This window comes from Arvicola amphibius, chromosome 7, assembly GCF_903992535.2.
Source record: "Arvicola amphibius chromosome 7, mArvAmp1.2, whole genome shotgun sequence".
NCBI classification, from domain to species: domain Eukaryota; kingdom Metazoa; phylum Chordata; class Mammalia; order Rodentia; family Cricetidae; genus Arvicola; species Arvicola amphibius.
Window position 1 is genome coordinate 99,293,482 of NC_052053.1, and position 20,053 is coordinate 99,313,534.

Consider the following 20,053-nt stretch of genomic DNA (forward strand, 5'->3'; position numbering starts at 1 on the left):
AGAGGCAGGCGTCTACAAGAACTAGCTCCAGGACAGGCTCCAAAGCTACAGAGAAACCCTGTCTTGAAAAACCAAAAACCAAACAAAAACAAAACAAAACACAAACAAAAAACCCAAAAAAACTAGCAATATGAGTGTAACTGAAAGCCAATGAAAGGCTTCAGACAAGATAATGCTATAAAGCCACCAGGTAGGCTGCTATGATGAAAAGAGTTGAACAGTACACCTCAAACCATTAGTGGTTCATGAAATGAACCTGGATGACCATGTCAAGCATGAAAAAGAAAAGAAAATGTAACGTGAACCAGTGTCACGATGAATCATAGAGTGAAGGCATATATCATTTCTTGAATGTTTTGCTGTGGACTCCCAGATACACAATAACACATGGATCCACCAGGGCACGTCTGAACGCAGTTCTTTCAATGGCTCACAGTGAACAAGTTCGAACTCACTGTGAGAGGGAAGCAGACAGAGACTGGGAGACCGACCACTCAGGGGATCTGCAAGCAGAGCCAGCACTTTCTGCAGAGAGACATTTGAAAGAACTTATGGTTTCATCTGAGGTGAATGAGGATGCCACTGGTGACTCGGTGTTAAATTTCTAGCAATTATTAACTTGAAAAATGAATGAGTGAGCACATGAGCAAATAAGTAATGAACAGGACAAGGCAAATCTAACTAAAATTAGAGTTTTCTTCTAAATTAACTACAGAAAGCATGCATATTCTAACAAGCTAAAATTATAGGCACGTGTTTTACTCCTTAGGTTCCCCAGCTTTTACCAGACAAGGCCCAGGTCCCCATCCTTATACCCACAGGGCACAAGGGATAAAAGCCTGCCAAAAGTAATTATGTGCTGAATAAACTAATAAGTGAAGCAAATTAAAATGAAAACATACTCAGACTTGGGGGAAATAAAATGTTCTATATTTTTTTAAATTAAGGAAGGCAAACCAACTTAGAATAGTTTTTTTTCTTTGAAGTTGTAACCGAAAGTCACATTTTACAAAGCTGAAAAGGGACATCATCTCTATGGCAATCACACCACTAAGCACCCTGACTCCTTTGGCTGCAGGGTATCTGGTGCTCCCACGTCATCTTTTGTCACACTCTTGGATCTCATTTGTGCTCTGTTTACAGTTTTGCAAGAGACTCGAAGTTGGACGTTCACAGTGGTGAAGACTGTACCTGGTAAAGGGCGCAGGCAATCTTGTTTAAAAGAAAAGATATGATTTGTGGGGGAGATCCAAGAAACTTATAGCTCCAGAGCAGTAGAGTCCACAGTAATCCATTCATTGCCTTCTGGTCTGTAGTCTGTCTGGGGCTCTTTAATTATACCTGACTTGCATCGTTCTGTGGCTGGTCCTAACCTATATCAGTTGCCTATTCAATGTTGACTCCCTCAAGGGCAGTAACCGGGTCTTCTACTACTACTGCAATGCTCATAATGTTTAACAGTTCTCAATAGAGTGGACACTGACTATTTCTTGACCAATCTACTAATAAGATGAAAACGGAGATCTCCTAACGTCAAGGACTAACAATTTGGTTCCTTCATCAAGCCATGTCAATCTTGAACACATTTCCTCCCTAGCCATCCTTGTCTTTCATTACAGAATAGCCACTGCCTCTTTCCAAGCTGAAAACATTTTCCGCTGTAAGTTATACTTGCAGCTAGGATGTTGAACTACTCCTCCAGCAAAGATTTCTATCTGCGCTGCAGAGGGGGAAAGTGTAGCACACAGATTTAATTCTTTAAACAAATCCAGAAACTCTGCTCCTTGGGTCTAGACAGCCCTCTTAGCTGACTTATTTGTTTAATGTCCCAAGCCATTTTCCCTTGAGCTCCTGCTGGTGAGCAGTGCAGTGAATGTGATCACACTGGGACAGGCTATTGCTGGCATAATGGGCGTGATCCCTATTATTCTAACAGCTAACATGCCATCCTACACAAAAAGAGCATTGAAAAGGTGGAGACCGTGGAGAGGAAGCAGAGGTTAAGAAGCTGGAAGCAGTCTAAACAAATACATTACTCAGAAAAGCTCATTTCCCAGCACGCTTGCTTCATCTTGGCTAGACTGGAGGCAAAGGGGAAGTGTATCACCTTTTACTGTGGTCGATTGTCCATTTTCATTTTAAGATACTGTTAAAAAAAAAAAAAAGGCAGGTTGGTGTGTCCATACAGCTGTCACTGAACACTTGTGGTAATCCTTTTGGAAGAAATACTAACTACTTTTAAAAGAATTCTGAGTTCACCGTCAGTTTCTTTTCCCTTCCTCAGAGCGGTTCTGAGAAACCAAATGCTAATGTTTCCCATCTATTGATGAGAAAACAAGAGAAATATGCAATGCTGTGCCAAGCCAACCATTTGGATGCTGCTTGGAAAATATGGCCTAGGTCCTCAGTATGGATGCTCCTTGTTGTTTGTTCGAGGAAACACAAACAACGACAAAAAGATTAAACATAAGGTAGAATGGCGCACTTTAATAATAGGGCAAATAAGGTCATCCATGGAGCAGCACTGACATTTAAGCATGAAGCAACGGGGAAATGTCATGATAGAAGGAGCTCTGAAGCGTTATCCGGAAGGAGACGCGGGAAGAAAGGAAGGCTGGGGAACAGCATTTTATAACCCAGAAAGCTGGGTAAAGCATGTTGTATTCAGGTAACCACACAGAGCCTGTGAGGCTGGAGGGGAAGATTCACAAGGATCAGTGAGTGAAGAGTGGAATTCCACAGGAATGAAATCCACAAAAATGTTAGCTCTAAAAGGTTAGCATGAATTTAAAGTTTAGAAACATTCTGACTGCCTCAAAAAAAAAAGGAACTGTACATGATTTTTGGGTGCTACAAATCTGAGAATGAAGCAGATAAACACAGAAATAGGGAACTATAAACTGTCACTAAATTATCTGGCTACAAATCTTACTCTGATATTTATTCATAAAATGATCCCATCTAAACTCCTGATTATGGCCCTCTTTGAATTCTCACAAAACTATTTATCTATAAGACAGAGATGGGGAGAAATGGCTTAGTGACTTGTTTGTTTTCTATTAGCAGCAACATAAAAGTTACAGATAATCATTCAATCACAGCACAGAAAAGTTTGTTTGCAGAAAAGCCAATACAGACTACTCAACAGTTTTTGCAAGTTAACATCAAGTCCTCTTCATGATTACAGAGGAAAGAGTATCCAAAAAGGCCTCATGAAAGGCTCCTCATGAACAGTGATTCTTGCTGTGTCCTCCTGATTAAGGGCTCATAAATAAAAGGACACAGCAGATGACACTTATGATTAACCATGGTATAGTATTTCAAGCTATGAACAACAGGAGGGTTACTGGAACCAACAGAACTCTTATATTGGTTCAACATATGACCTTGGCTTTGTCTGGCCTGTAGGTGACCTGAATTGAAGAGAAATGTCTGGCTTAAAGTTTAACTGGGTGTCTGAAATCCTATGTCACATGACTGGAAGTCAGTAATGTTGCAATTTCTGGAACCTCTAATCCTGTCAATGTGGTTGGAAGGTGTAAAGGTGAATTTGAAGAGAACAGTGAAAAAATAGTTAACTGGCCAGTCTCAGACAGCTCTTGAATAATTCCCAAACATTTGGGGCCAGTCTAAGCAAACCACACTTACACAACCAAGGTAATTGTACTGCCTGCTATGGGCAAGTGCCCTCTAGATTATAGTGGTAAATAGTTCTCTCTGATTAATGACATAGGCTCTTTTTCTGTCCTCTAGTAAGAGCAAAACTCTCTAAAGAACACACACAAAAAAGTGTCAACCATTGATTTATAGGCAAGGACCAAAGCGAACTAAGTTTTTTTTTTCCTGAGTTTGAGAAGTTACTTCTAAGTAAGACTTAGGCTTTGAAAAGAGACCACAGAAGACAAGTAGAAAGGGTCTTCCATCATCATGGAAGGTCTATGGCCTCTCCAAAGCTATGATCCGGGAAAACACTTAACTTTTGTCTTTAGAAACCATTCTCTGGAAGCCATCAGTGTTCCCTGAGTATTAGGCAGGTGGGGATCTAATTCTAATTACTATCTTTTCCATTTCCTTAGGGGATGAAAACTGAAGGCAAAGTCTTACTTTTTTCATTCCAGGTGATAAGTAAATATCAGTACATACTTTCTTATCACAGGACTGTCCGTTAAACACTTTGATCTTATAGTGCTTTCAAATGCTACCACACAGAAACTGAAGTTTCCATACAGCAGATCTATGGCTTCTCCAAAACCAGGATCCACGTGCAGATACTTAATTTTTGTCTTCTTATCCTTAGTTCAGGATTGACACTATTGTAGGTGGGTTCCCAAGGATGAGTACTCAATTTAAGACCTTAGCAAATGCATTTCACTCACAAACCTGTCAACAATCCTTTGGATTTTTCTACAACAGAACTAAAATATGTACTTAGCATAAATAAGTCCTTCTGTATTTGAAACAAGGGTGTTGCCTTTTAAAAGGCTTGCAGCAGGCTGGAGAGATGACTCAATGGATAAAGTACTTGCTGCTCAAGTATGAGGACCAGAGTTTCAATCTCCAGAACCCATGTAAGGCTAGGCAGTGTGGCACCCACCTGCAATCCTATCATTCAGGTCTCCCCCTGGCAAGACTAGCTGGAATTAGTGATCTCTGGGTTCAGCAAGAGACCCTGCTTCAATAAATAAAATAGACAGCAGTAAAGGAAGGCACCTGACATCAACTATGGGTATAGAGATATGCACACATATTCAAACATGTATACATACCACACACACATAGACATGCAGAAAAATGCTTGAAGCAATATGGCACTAACTAGTGATGAGTATTTAGATAATTAATACTAAGAACTAATGAGATATATTGTTCCAAGGGGAAGGAGATTGTTTGAATCTTCCATTTTATAATTACTAATGAAATCTATAAAATCAACCACACAAAGAACTTAAAACTCATCAGCTATTACTTAAATCAGTGGGAAAACATGCTACCTTAGAGAGATTATAGTTTATGATCTCGAGCAGTACTGAGCACAGGGAAGAGTCTAAATGAATATTTGTTCAATTAAGTCAGTTACTTACAAGGAATAAAACTGCCTTTGTAAAAATGGTTGACAAAATTTTAATCTGATATCCAAGAACAAAGAACACGGGGAAATAAAAGACACTGACTTTGACAATGACAGATTATGTGAATGAATGACCTCATTAATCACTTAATTAATACAGAAAGACAACTGTATAAGAATACTAGGACAAGCAGAGTAGGGATCCACTATCTAGGTCCATTGGATACCTCTCAAAGAAGAGCTGAGAATCGCAGGTAGTGCCACGTAATACTGTCTCTCCAGCTGGACTCTATGCACAAGAGGTAACGAGGCCAGCCTTCTGAACTGGGGACTGTTAACCTCCTCTGAACGGAATGTAAATGAAAGGGACTAATCTCAGGATCATCTTTCCAAGAAGACCAATAAGCCCTTCTGTTGAATCCAATTACTCTGAGCAAATGCTCTGTTTTCTAGCTTAAAAAAAAGTGCATAGGTACCCTTCATAAAAAAAAAAATGTATCATCGATTAGTGGGAGAAGGAAACCTGAAACACACATCACTCCACTTTTAAAAATCTCAACTAGATTTAGAGATATAAGAGAGGTAAGGTTTGATTTTTTTTCTGTAAGGAATAAACAATAAACCACATCTTTCTGTTTAATATCTCATCTTGAGATTAATTCTAATAAAACTTTTTCAAATAGATAGCAAACTCTAACAATGAATAGAAAAGATAGAATTTGTATTTTATTCATAAATCCATAATTGCCACTGGAGAAATCAGTAATTTAGTTTGTTTCTCTTAGGAACTGAAATGAACGGCAATAAATGTTGTAAAAGGGGGTAGAAACCCATTATAAGAAATCTGTACTGGATGGAATGAGCAAAATTACCAGTCATCAGTCAGACCCTCTTGAGAATTTAATGAGCTACCTCTGGAAACAGAAGAATGGGAAAACATGTTCCTATGTTCTGATGGCTATACAGTCCAGGTGTTAATTCTGACCTGATAAATTAGTCAACTGATTAGGCTTTGTGAAATTTATTGTGCGTGTATTACATTATAATAAAACAAACTGAGAGTTGGGGGTGTAGCTCAATGGTACACATGAACACATAGACAGGTAAGGTAAAATATGACATCAGAGTGGTACATGGAAGCAGAGAGCAAGGACAAAGAGTTCTGCCTGAAAGTCCAGTGATGTCTCACCAAGGAGCTGTGAGCATACAAGTGTCACCTAGCAGAAGGAATGAAAGGCACCCGAGAGGGAAGTCAATCAGGACACGGAGCTGGTAAGAAACAACATGTCTGAAGCATAGGCACATGGAATGGGGTGTTGGAAGTTGATCCTAGAGAATGGAGCTGAGAAAACCTTGCAAAGCAATCTAATGAATCAGGATTCTGTCCTTCACAGAGCTTGATTTTTCTCGAGGCAGACAACTCAGCCCATCTTCCTAACAGACAGCAACATCACGCTACATTTTATTAGCCTGTTGCTGGAAAGAGCGTCAGAGTGGGAACTGTTTTGCTGAAGGCATCGATCCATGCATCCCATACTCTCAATACATCAATCAGAAGTAATAAATGGTCGATAGGAAAGTAGATCCATGGACAAACCTAATACTGTTGCCTTTAGAAGTGCTTTTAAGTGACCTTTCTTTAAAAACTACTCTTACAGAGAGAAGGAAGGAGCAGGAGGAGAAGTAAGTACCATTCATAGCTCCACTTTTTAATTTTCTAGACTATATACCACTCAATGGGACCATGGGACCCTGAAGAAATATGAGAAAGGAAAACTTAGAAAATCCTGCTATAATAAAGTCCATGATGTAATAAGAGGGAAAAATATGAGAAATAATATAGACCACACAAGCCCATCCATTATTAAGAAAATGAATAGTAAAATCTTAACTTATCCATTGAAGGTATTTCAAGGACCACATACAAAAGCATGCTAATAGCAATTGTGTTGAAAATTATGGGAGACTTTTCCCTTCTCTCCATAATATATTTCTTAAAGGGTGGAATTTTATGATTATGTATTACTTTTACAAACAGGAAAACATATGAAAGGTCACTTTAATTTAAATAAAATCTCTTGACGGTGGCCTGTAATCACAAAGGCTGTGGGAAGCCAGATAAATTAACTAAGTGGTTCCATGTGACATTCACCACTAACAAGCAGGTTCTATGCATTTCCATGTGGTCGATATGACATACTGGAACAGGGGTTTCAGTTTAGCAGGCGAGGCTCACCTACTGTGCCTCTCCCATCCCCGATAGCTTACCCCAGAACACGACGTGGGAGCTTGCAAAGATGCTGTTCTCTCTTTGCAGTTTTAAGGATGATCATTTGCACTAGCAGCCAGTCTCAAGATTCGGTGTTTGTGAGGAATAAATCTGCATGTGGGGCCTGCACGACTGCAGGCTCAGAGGAGCACCAAACCCAAACTGCCTGCGAACGCAAGAACTTCAAGTACTCCGTGCATCAGCTGTTCTATTTGCCTCATAGAAACTCTGAATTTAAGGTAAAGCGGGTAATGCTCCATCATGTAATTATCTATACCCTTCAGGGCATACCCATCCACATTGTTTCAGATGGATTCTAAACAGAACACAGGCCTCATGAGGTAGCCTAGGCTAGACACCACCCTTACACTTTCTCTTCTTGGTTTTCACCTTCGAACAAAGATTGGGGGAAGGCAAGAAAATACAGAGGGAATGTATCCCAAGTCAGAAATTAGAGGGGAAATTAAGTTATAAACAAAAAAGGAACCAAACAAACAACTATTCAGAGTTCTACCACCAGATGCAACATTCTTACTACCTGGATGTGTAGGCTTCCACTGTTTCCAATTGTTCTCTGTAGTCCATTAGAGCTGCTTCAAGATGAGTCCCTGACATGGCTCATCAGGGCTAAAAGCCAAGAATGTTTGTTCACTGTACCTGGAAATTCCTTCCTTCTGACTCACTTGTCTTTCAAAATGCACAAGTATTATAAAGAAGAAAGCTTTAAACACAGCTTTTAAAATGTTCTATTTTATTTCCATTCATAAGCAAAGCTAACGATAATCTTTAGAGAGGCAACCTTACTATGAAAATGACTGTCAAAACTCAAATGTCTCGCCGGGCGGCGGTGGCGCACGCCTTTAATCCCAGCACTCGGGAGGCAGAGGCAGGCGGATCTCTGTGAGTTCGAGACCAGCCTGGTCTACAAGAGCTAGTTCCAGGACAGGCTCCAAAGCTACAGAGAAACCCTGTCTCGAAAAACCAAAAAAAAAAAAAAAAAAAAAAAAAAAAAAAAAAAAAAAAAAAAAAAAAACTCAAATGTCTCTAAGATTTTAAATTAGAAATAATTCTATTTTTTTAAAATAGAAGTATAGCCAAGAAGTGAAAAATTTGGATTAATAGGTTATCAGATGAAGGTTAGCAAGTAAACACCCCTTCCAATTAGGAGTTAACCAAACTAAATATAAAAAATAGATTTATGTAATTTATTTTAGCTGTATGAGTATTTTGTCTGCATGCATGACTGCACACCACATGCAAGCCTGGTGCCCACAGAGGTCAAAAGAAGCATCAGGTCCCCTGGAACTGGAGTTACAAGCAGTCATTCACCACTATGTGGGTGCTGGAAACCAAAGCCAGGTCCTCTGCAAGAGCAGCAAGTGACCTCAATCACTAAGCCATCTCTCCAGCCCCAGAATCAAAGTAATCTTGGAATCATGAACTAACATCATAACCTGGTGTAAGACTCAGTGAAAGAGGGAAAAGGAATACACCTAGAAGAGGGAGGCTGAGCCAACAGCCGCTTGCTAGAGTTTGCTGCCGGCACACAGACCTCTTTCCTCCTCTTCCTAGACACAAAGACAGGCCACAGCCTCCAATTCCAATAGCCATGTAACTTCCAAGCAATGCAATGTGGGCAGGAAGGGTGTATCCCCTACACTCTTTGCATCTGCTTTCTTCAGAATCTTTCTTCACAGGCTCTCTTCTTCCAGTGTAACTACGGGGGTTATTTTTTTAAAGCGGAAGAGTCACAATTTGAGATGTCCATTCTGAGAATTACTGCCTAGAAAAGAGTCTTCCATCAGTCAAGACTGTTGGCATTTGATTAAACTTCACCTGAGGTAGAAATAACTTTGTATGTACTAAGCCACTGAATTTAGGGGAATGGATTACAAGGGCAAGTGTTGTAGGCTCCCTGATGGATGACAAATGGCTCAGTCAAGTGAGCAAGGCAATAGTCTATACAGTTTTGGATCTGTCTGTCTTCATGAGCCAAGCTTTGCTAGACAAATGCCAACACATGCTACATTAGCTTCTGCTGGTGAACTCTTACTCCACATGAATTTCACCAGGTTAAGACTATCAACTGACATACAGAATCATGCCTATTTTAGAAATTAACTCATGAAAAGATTCAGGACAACATAAATGCCCATGCAAGTCTGGAGATGATTTTGATAGCATTTTATTGGTGGACCATAATTCAAAAAAATTAAGGCATATAATGAAGAAAGGGAGTGTGGGAAAGAGGGAGGAAGAAAGGGAGGAGAAGAAAAAGGGAGATGGGGGACAAAAGAGGGAACAGAGGAGGGAGAGAAAACAAAACTAACACCAAATCTTACAAATCCTGAAGTTTTACATACATGTTTCTACTTAATCTTCACAAAAAAACCCCATGTGGTTATTATCATCATATTTTTTGTAAAAGGGGTATCTAAGGTTCACAGCAATTAAGTGGTCAACTCAAGAGTTCTTCATCTGGAAAGTGGCAAGACAGCATTGAGCCCTAATCCAGCCAGCTCAGGGTTTACACTTGCTCTCCCCTTGCTATCTAGGTATTTGCACACATCCCAGGAGAGCTGAAAAAGCTCCCCTGACCCCAACACACTTCCTGAATGTCCCCCCAGTGCTGACTGCCCTGTGCCCTACTTATCTAAGTCCATGGCTAAGAAACAAAGGATGTTTGCCCAGAAGATGACCTCTTCCAGTTCACTTGGGGAAGGTGCCTGAGAACTCATTTCCGCAGGACACAGCCCCTTCCTCCCACAGCAGGTTAGAAGACTGAAGATTGCTCTGGCTCTCATTTACTGCACACACACACACACACACACACACACACACACACACACACACACACACACACAGTGCACTCATGCTTAGTCATCTTAATTTTGGGTTACCTGGTCTTTAAAGCAGTTGACCTATTATCAAAAACTGGCATATGTACAGGGGGGCATACAAAAAAATTCGATTGAATGGAATATTAAAACATCTACAGTACTTGTATATTATCTGTTCAAGTAAATCTTGCCACCCTTAAATGCAAACGTATTTGTCTATCATATGTCAAACATTCATTACCTTTTGAGATAAAGCTGGTATAAACTAGTAGGCAATGAACGGAAAGGCATACAGCAGATAAAGTTGTAGAAAGCCAGTTGCTTGCACACTCTATCACTGTCAATTTAGCTTTGGAAAAATTCTCTCTTAAAGGGGAACCTCTGAATTGAATCCATGAGATGGCCGGAACAGTGGTTGTGCAGGCCAGTCCCTTGGGAACACAGGGACCACACATCAGATGTGTGGCTTCTCATTACCTTTTCACCTCACCCACCATATTATCATGGCAAAATACTTCACAGCGCTCCAGGGCTTGGCAATCTATAATGTACACATAATTATATTCCTTAGGACGGGATTGGGTCTAAGTGAAAAAAAAAATACAGGTACTACTTAAAAGCCAATTGCTCTTAGTAGCCATGACTGAAGGACAGGATCCTAACTTCTACTCAGTTTTTCCAGTGACTCACTGTGTAATTCTGAGGGCCCAGCCCTTTGATCTTTGGTTCTCAGTCTATAACCAGAGCGTTTTAAATTGTGTACCCACTCCTTTTGTAGGTACCCCTCCAGCTTCTCCTGCCCTCAAATGAAAGCATCTACATTCATGGAAAATTGTTGTTGGGTGATTTCCTATAACCCCCTTTCTAGTATTTCATCTGCTCTCCGCTTACATCCGAGGGACACTGCAGCGAGATCACCACGGCACACAAGCACAATTGAAGCCACAGGCTTAAGATTTCACTGTTGAAGGGGCCGGCTGAGAAGGAACAAGTCCGGCTTTAATACCACGAATATCTCCAATTACCAAATGTGGGCTGAAAGAATACAAAACACTAGGAGAGATAGAAAGGTCCTTGGTGTTCTTCAAAGCCTCCCCGTGGGGCTGTGAGTTCTTCTTTGAGTTTCCAAAACAGAGAGGCTGGGCAGCCTGCACACCTGGAGTGCATTAGTAGGCCTTGGACTCAAGGTGAAACCGGGTACATTTCACCTAGATGATTCCCACAATCCACTCTCGTAAAAGCTCACAGTAATTTCTCAGCTTAGGAACATGGCATGCTATTCATGGAGTGTTGAACCCAGGGATTACCTCCCAAAATCCTGGATAAATCCCCACTGTTCGTCTGTATAAACACACTTTCATGTTGATTATCTTGGCTCAAGGAGACGTTCATTTTGCTTGCTGCAGCATGGGGTCAAGACCAAGACCCCCCCCTCCCCAAATTCAATCATTCTCCTAGCTCTCTGGAGAGGCCCTGGCTCTCCCCCTCTCGGCAGCAGCATGCTCACCCAAGTGCAAAGCAAATGTCTCTGCTGCCTGCTTCTCTTTCCTCACTTGCCACTCTGGGAGATGCTTGGGCTTCTTATCCTGCCATTTCCCTACTCCGTGCCACAACTTGTCCTGAGAAGTCTTACTGTGGTCACCAGCGAGCGCCAACTTTCCATGGTGGCCAGAATGGCTGCTCCAGCCCAGGGCAATCCCTCACCTTCCCATATTCTTTATCTGTGGCCTGTGGCCTGGACTCACCCAGTCACTCTGATGGCTGTCACCTCACTCTTGCTCGCAAAGCTAACACTCCCCATGGCTACCTGGAGAAGTAGAGCATGAACGCCACAGTCTTTGGAGCCAGACATTCTGGTTTGGCATTCTGGCTCTGAGGTCTACTGCCTACGATGCTGTGCAAACGGCAAAGAGCTACTCTGCCTCCGTTTGTTTTAAGGATGGAGTATATGATTGTATGGTTAGCTGTGGTCAACTTGGCACACACATAGGCTCATCTGAGAAGAAGGGACCTCAGCTGAGAAACTGGCATGTAAGCAAGCCTGCAAAGCATTTTTTTTTTTATTAATGATTGATGTGGGCCCAGGGCAGGTGGTTCTGGATGCTCTAAGAAAACAGGCTGAGCGAAGAGTGGGGAGCAAGCCCATAAGCAGAATTTCTCCACGGTCTCTGTTTCAGTCCTGCTTCCAGGCATCTGCGTTTAGTTCCTGCCCTGACTTCCCTCAGGGAAGAGGCTACAACTATAAACTGAAAGAAACCCTTCCTCTCCAAGTTGCTTTTCGTTATGGTTTTCATCAGAGCAATAGAAACCCTAAAACAATGGCCTTATTGGCTTGTGAGTTAACTGAAATGTAAAGGTCTCAGGAGCGACAGGTGTGGTGGACACGCCTTTAACATCAGCACTCGGAAGGCAGAGGCAGGTGGACGTCCGTGAGTTTGACAGCCTGGTCTACACAGTGAGTTCCAGGACAACTAGAGACACATAATAGAAAGACCCTGTGAGGAAAAAAAAAACCAAAACAAAGGTCACAGGAAGACGGTGTGGGTATGGTGACAACTTCATAATCAAATTCAAGTCTTTCCCATAGCTAGGCTGCTCCTCTACCTTTGGCTACTTTACAACCTCCTCCTTTAACAGTGGGCAGGATGATCTCATATTCCCAAACCACACTTACCTGGGGTAAACTGAGTCATTTGTGAGCAAGCTGTAGAAGAAATAGATTGGCACTGGGTTGATGTGGAAATGAATGAGACCATGTTCCCTCCACCGTGTGAATTCCATCAAACCCAGCACTCTCATAGAGCTCCTGCTCGGGGTCTACTGAGAGCTGGAGCGGTTAAGGTGGTTAGTATTCTATGTCTTGACGCCTTACCTCAAAGTAAGAGGTAAACTAAAATCATCTGCCTCAGGACTAATGACCTCTGCTCAAAGTGCTTTGAATGTTTTGATTTTAAAAAAAAAATGAGGGGGGAATTAAATTTAAAATATTTCTTTTTAATTGGTTTCATAAAATGTATCCTATCAAGGGAAAGTCTTGACAAAAGAACACTAACAGAGCTTCATCCTAAAAACAAGCCTGAAGTCCAGGGCTAGATAAAAAAGGAAAAAACAACAACAACAAAAAACATCTACCACACAGCACTTACAGGAATGAAATCACAAACCACTAAGCAGTAATTTAATTGGCAAAGGAATGTGTAATATATACACAAAGTGGCCCCTGTATCTCTAAAGGACTAATGTAAGAAGGAGGCACCTTAGAGCACTTTGCACAAAGGTGGCACTAATTTTACCTGTTCTTGGCCAAACTACCAACAGGCACACACCCTTCCACAACCCTTGTACAGTCAAACCCTGGCATTTGCTGTGATTCAGACCAGAGCAGCGGTTTTATCTACACCTCTCTTACTCAGCTTCTCAACATCATCAAATGCTCTGCCCCATTTCCAGCCTCAAAAAATTCTGCTTCGCCTGAAAAAGTGGGATAAGATGGTTGTAGTTTAAACAGCCTCAAATACTATCAGCCAGGAGCAATATGAAATCAGAGGCGATGGAACTGGTGCAGTAAGTGGAGGGTCTGGGAGGAAGACCCTCCTCTGTTCACCTCACCTTCTGCCAATCTGCGATATGCTAGCTATCAGCCAACACCAGGAAGCCAAACTCTCCAAATCAGCCTAAAAATTCCTTTGTTAACTTAATGCAATAAGGAAAAACTTCACAGATCCTACCGCCAAATTTTAAAACAGAAAAATTTGAGAGGGAATACGGTTCAACCAACTAACCAGAGTCCAATTGCTTGAACCAAAGACTTACAACCAATTACAACCAATGGCAGCTACTCATGTGACTATTTGTAAACAGTTAACTCCCTTCTTTGTTCATGAAACTGGCTAGTAAAACAAACGCAGAAACAAAAGAAAGCATGCCCAGCATACTGCAAAGCTGGAAGGATAAACTAGCAATAATCCTGCTAAGGCATATTAGTCTTCTCTTCTGTATAGCAAGGTACATGTAATTAGTGCATAGTGCACAGTCTTCATAGTGCCTGGGTGAGACTTAGGCTAAGTTAGGCTTCAAGAAACAATTACAATTAATTGAGTTACTAGGAAGCAATCATTTAAAACTAGCATTGTGGTAAATGGGCCCAGAGCTAGATATTTTATAAAAAGCTTCATCTAATTATCATGCTATTTTCTAGTTCTGCAAAGGAATATGGGTTTAAGTTTATACAGTTTGTTGCTAAGCAACCTCAGGGCAGGCAGGAGGCTATCTGGAAGGGAAGATGACAACTACAGTTCCTGCAAACACGCAGAATGTCGCAAGGTCATTATCTCAACATAGGCAAGTTAGGAAAATGGCACTAGGAAGACAGCGTGGAGATGACCTGTTCTACCTACTTGAATGAGTGGCCTCCTTTCAAGCCAGGCCACAGCCAGGTGCATTGACACCTGAGTATGCACATGATGCCAGGCAAGGCAACTTGGTATGAGTGTTCTGAGCACTGTGCATCTGATCCTCCCTAGCATGGCTCAACAATCAACAAACAGAACAGTGTGATGATTGGTTAAAGGCTAGAAGGTCTGAACCATAGAAATAATTTTAAGCATTAAAAGGCGACTGTTTTTTTTTTTTTTTTTTCTTTTTGGCTTTTTGAAGTAGGGTTTTGCTGTGTTGCCTAAGCTGGCTTAGAACGTCTAAGTAACTCAGGCTGGCTTCCTACTCATGATGTCTGCCTCCATAGTGCTGGATTACAGGAATACCCCACCACACCTGGCTGTAAGACTTTACTTATTTGCATGTGTTTGTTTATATATGTTGCCAGGAACTTAACTTTTTAAACTTTAATTGCCCCTTGTTCCCATTCTCTTCTTTCTTCACCTCACTAGTGCCCTAACCAATTTAAGTAGCTTGGAGAAGCTCGGTGACAATGCCACAATTAAAGCAATCATATATGTGCTTGTAAATGGACAAGAGGTTTTTCCTAGTGAGAGAAGTGATAATCACATGGAATTACTTGCATGCTTTTATAGAAAAGGCCATTAAGGAAATCTACTTAAGTTGAAAGATGGGTTTTTGTAATAAGGAAGCAGTGAAGTGCATGTAACTAGACATTCTGGTTATGGTCCAGCATCAAGGATCGTAAGAATAAAACAAGGACAAAACATCTAGGTGCCTACACATGCACATGCGCACGGATGTGGGTGTGTACTCCCATATAAGACACTTGTGACACGTGTGCAGACAGAGGAAGCGGTGGATAGGCTGCACTCCTTTCCAGCACCTAGAAAAGGATTAAAGGGAAAAACATCCCCGAGTGAGTTCGTGAATAAAAGTTCATGCTGTTTGCCCCTGGATTCAGTGTGGCACTGAACACTTGGTGGCGTTCTAGTTTGAAAGAAAGCCTTTCAGAGAAACAACTCTTACTCCCCATGATCTAGGGTTCTCGGCCTGCTGTTCTGGTACTTACACTGTCCGGCAGACCTCCTGTGCTCACTTAGTGCCATGCCTCAGCTGAGGATGGCTAACTTGAGGACAACAGAGTGATTTAGACCAGATCTCTTAGAGCTCAGTGTTGGCATAGTGGGTTGATTAATATGTCCCTGGGAATACATAGTCTCTGTTAACTGAAACAAGCCAGAGGCCTTCTCTGGAAGTGACCTGGGTGACCATGCTCCATTTTCCGACTCATAGTCTGGATGTTTCATGTTCGGTTTTAGTTAGTTCTCCGAATCTGGAAATCCTATGTCCAGAATTTACCTTGCTGTGCTCAAATCATCTTGACTTGAGAAGTTTTCACCATGAAATATTTAAGATTATAAAACCATGCAATCCCCATGCTCTCGGGAGATCAGTATTTTCACAGGTGCTATTAAGTTTAGTTTCTGATGCTTACTTACCTTAAGTGGCAGCCACCGTGACTGTCACTTCCTCATGGAGAAATCATCTGATGACTACCGCTGCCAAAGATGAAGTCACTGGCACAGCTCAGAAGGAAATCTAAACCTTTTGGTTTTTACCAGCACAGCACCAGATTTTATTATCCGATTTCTAGAAATGATGAAGAATTCAAAAGCTAATTCTTTGAGAATGGCACTGAGTAAGACTAATGTTTTAGAACTGTCAGGGTCAGGATATGAATTCCAGTTCTACCTGTTTTTATGGGTCTCAGTTTAACCTCTCTCTGTGTCTCAATTTCCAAAGCCCCAAAAGAGTAAATCAGTGATACGTGATGTGTTTTCTAAGACTCATGCCTGAGATCGAGCCTGCCTCCACCTCATCTCCTGGGATTAGAGAGTTTAGAAAGTCTGCCCACATTCCGAGTCCAGACAACAGAACAGAGCACCCCCATGGAGTCCGGGCACAGTGGGAGTATCAGCCATTGCCTTAGAACCCTGGTAACTCACTAATAAAGGAGTAAGCAGGCTTTACTGCAACTGACCGTGGTGGAAGAGCTATCAAAGGAGAAACTGGTAACATCTCAGCAACAGATATCACAAATACTATCACAATTTTTCCAGAAAATGAACATGTAGTTAAAAGTCCCACACTCACTTGAACACCTGGGTTTTACAAACAAAAAAGGGAAGGCCCAGAGAGGTTCATTCAGGAGAAGCCACATGATCAGAGGAGTAGACAAGGCCGAACCCAGGTCAAATTAGGCACAGCATTTCCTACCAGTATTCTGAACTTAGTAGGCATTGGTGAATCCAAGTATAAGAGCTAACTTAACTTAAGCTTGCTGCTGGAAATGTAAACAGAAAACATGAGTCTAGAATTAGAATCTGGCTAGGGAACCATACAAGAACCTAAACAACTGAGGCACTGGTACCCTCAGCAGCATGCCCAGTACTCAGTGAGAAAGAAAAGCATCCTGGAACATGTCAGCAAAGTTCATCTACATAATATAAAACAGGCATTTCTTAGTCATCCTCCGCAGTCTAAAGTCGGCTCTTAGCCAGCTACACTTGGGTCCTCTAGTGTAGCTATGACCACGGACTGGTACACCTACCAGCTCCTTATAAGCCATGCCAATAATGAATAAGAAAATAATCATTCTGACACATTCAGTACTTTGATTACTCTGCCTGGCTGGTGAAACTCAAATACTGGAACTCCTGGGTATGCTTGAGTTTTACTATGAGCATACCCACTTTCTTCAGGGACAGAAAATGAACCTTGAATTTCTTCCCTCTTCTTCACAGCAGAGATAAAAAGGAAAGATGGCATTATATGCTTGAGATTGAAAAACAAAATAAAAATAAAAACATTACAGGGAAGAATGTGGTATGTCCACATATCAGATCCGTATATCAAAATGTTAATATTTCAACTAAACCAACTTATGGCTTCATTTCATTTAGAATTTAATCTTTCTGGGAAATGCTGATCTCCAGGATTCAAAGTATAGTCAGAAAGAGAGAACATTCTGTTCCTTTTTCATGGACAAACATTAATATTTATATAAACTTAATACTATTATTTCAAAGGCAAATAAAGCTAAAAACTTCTATGTGGATTGTATCACTGAGTTCACCAACTATAATGTTAAATATTCTTGTGTAATGCAGCTCAGGCCCTGAAAAGAGGATTAATCAGCATGAGGTTTCAATTAGTTCTTTCAACTTATTCTGAGTTTAAATAGGTGGATCAGAATAGGTTTTCAGGCTTCATGGGAGAAGGTAACATTTGGGCAGAAACTTGAGGTGGGAATCGGAGCTAGTCATGTGCATATCGGGGGAGAATATTTAAGTCACTAATCTTGATCCAAGCAAAGGCTCCTGGGTCTTGGCCCCACTGGGTAGTGCTACTCACATGCTGCTGGCTGCACTCCAGCATGGTTCAGTGTTACCAGGAATACCCATGCTGTGGCTACACCATTTTAAAACAACATTCACGAGAGGGCTTCAGGCACTGCACCTAAGCTGCTCTTATCTTAGCCTTGAGACACTGAGGTCTATTGAGACCATAGCCTTATCTTAGTCAAAATGATGTTGTTTGGTTTACCACTATTCTTACGTTTATCCATCACTCATAATGGATTCTGAAATCAACCAGAGAGTACAATTCCCTAGCATCTCCAACACACTCTAAACAGAGCAAAAGTAGAATATTTTAAATAAAAGCAAATGGCAAAATGAAGGTCATTAGGAAGACAAGGAAATCAGGAATTAATAGGCAGCTGCTAATAATATATACAATCACTGTGAGACTAGAAAGGACGTGAAAGGGTAGCCTGCGAGTAGAGCTAGTCAATGGATGCCCTGCAAAGCATGTTTCTAGTCACTGAGGTTCCAGTGACTAGGAGTTCCCCTCCACTGACCAATCTGTGGCTACAGATGTCAATATACGGATCTATGTAGGAGGGATTTGTGTATGTTAGACATTTTAAGGCTTTGCTCTTCCAACACTATGCTCTTCCGTGAGTAAATATTTATCTGTGCAGTCTACAGCTTGAGGAAAGAAGCCAACAAACCTGAATGCCATCTCATATTCTGCTATTGCTCTTCATTTGATGAGGAAGCTGCGTTCTTCCCAAGTTCCTTCTACTGAAGAACTAACTAACCCTGCTTATGCCCTTGGATCAAGTAAAACACCACTAAAACACTCACATTTCACATGATTCTCACCCCACAGAAGATACCCACTTCCAAGAATCTAAATCTAATCACCCTAATCTTGCCATCTCTGAAATACAGAAGAGGATTTTCCATTTAAAAGCTCCAGCATAAGGGTCACATCCCTGTTAGGTAGTATCCCCACACTCACTGACAGATGTTGGGGGAAATAAGACATGACTTCCAAGGTCAGGGGCTCCCACAGACAAGATAGCAAGTTAACAATCATCTTTTTGCAACAGTGTGATGCTAGTTTGCCATTGCAAACCTTTCTGGCAAGGAATTAAAAATGTATTAATTCCAAATGACTCCAGCCATCCCTAGCTGACCCAACAAATCAAAACTAAAACTATCCCTCCCTCAGACACTGAGATAGCCATGTTTAAGGGTGTACATTCGTTTCAATTCTGCTGTGGAGCATTTTGGCATGGAAAACTTCTGTAACTTTGACTTCCTTGTATGTTAAATTTAAAACTGATATTTAGCAAGCAATGAGCCTAAAAAATGCTTTTGAAACTTGCAAATCTGGGTATGATGGAACCCGCTCTCATCCTAGCACTTAAGAGGGCTAGGGGAGATAGTTTAGGACCAACAGGGGTTGCAGAATAATGAACTGAAGGCAGCCGGGCTATGGAATGAGATCCTGTCTCAAAAGTGAATGAATAAGTGAAAAAATAGCATGAACAGAAAAAAAAAATGCCAGCAGATCCCCCTTCAGACTAAAACAAAGGGCCAACTCCCTGTGATCCAGGTGTCCCTGGGCTCAATAATAAGAGTGGTTGGAGATTTGGCTCAAGAATGAGTAAACAGAGGACAATAAAAGAAGGGCAAGCTACTAGGGAGGGCAGCCAATGCAGGTTAATCATTCTCGGGATTAAGTGTCTCATTTCTCTTTCATAACGTAGGCTTGACTAGCTGGAAGTGAAGCCAGCCAAGCGCAAAGCACAATCAATGGTGAAAAGGAAATAATCAGATGCAGAGGGAACCGTGCGCCCATCACCGTGTTTTCGTCCCTCTAAGACCGCTCTTTAAGAGTCTTCAAACAAAATTGGGGTGGTAGACCGGTTCAACGGGGGCTGCAGAGAGATTCAATTATTATATATTTGCCTATATAACTTCTTACATATCATATGAATGAGCTCCCACAAGCTTCTGGATTTTGTAGAGGAGTTTTGGCAAGCCTCCTTATTTTTGGTCTTAACTGCTTGCAAGCAGTTATGTTGCTTAGAAAAGTCTTTTCATCTAGTTAAGCTTCTTATTC

General features: G+C 41.3%; 1 protein-coding gene across 13 annotated transcripts in view; it reads right to left on the reverse strand.

Annotated features, from left to right (window-relative positions):
- LOC119818468 (DNA repair protein RAD51 homolog 2-like) overlaps nt 1–20,053 on the reverse strand; it is a 437,860-nt gene that overhangs the window by 241,073 nt on the left and 176,734 nt on the right. The window contains exon 1 of one of the 13 annotated variants that reach the window (XR_005286129.1): nt 16,075–16,093. The exons of the other annotated variants lie outside the window; for them this stretch is intronic. The gene's annotated coding sequence lies outside the window, so the exon portion shown is untranslated. Of the gene's footprint in view, nt 1–16,074; nt 16,094–20,053 lie in introns of those variants that run through there. 13 annotated transcript variants of the gene reach the window in all.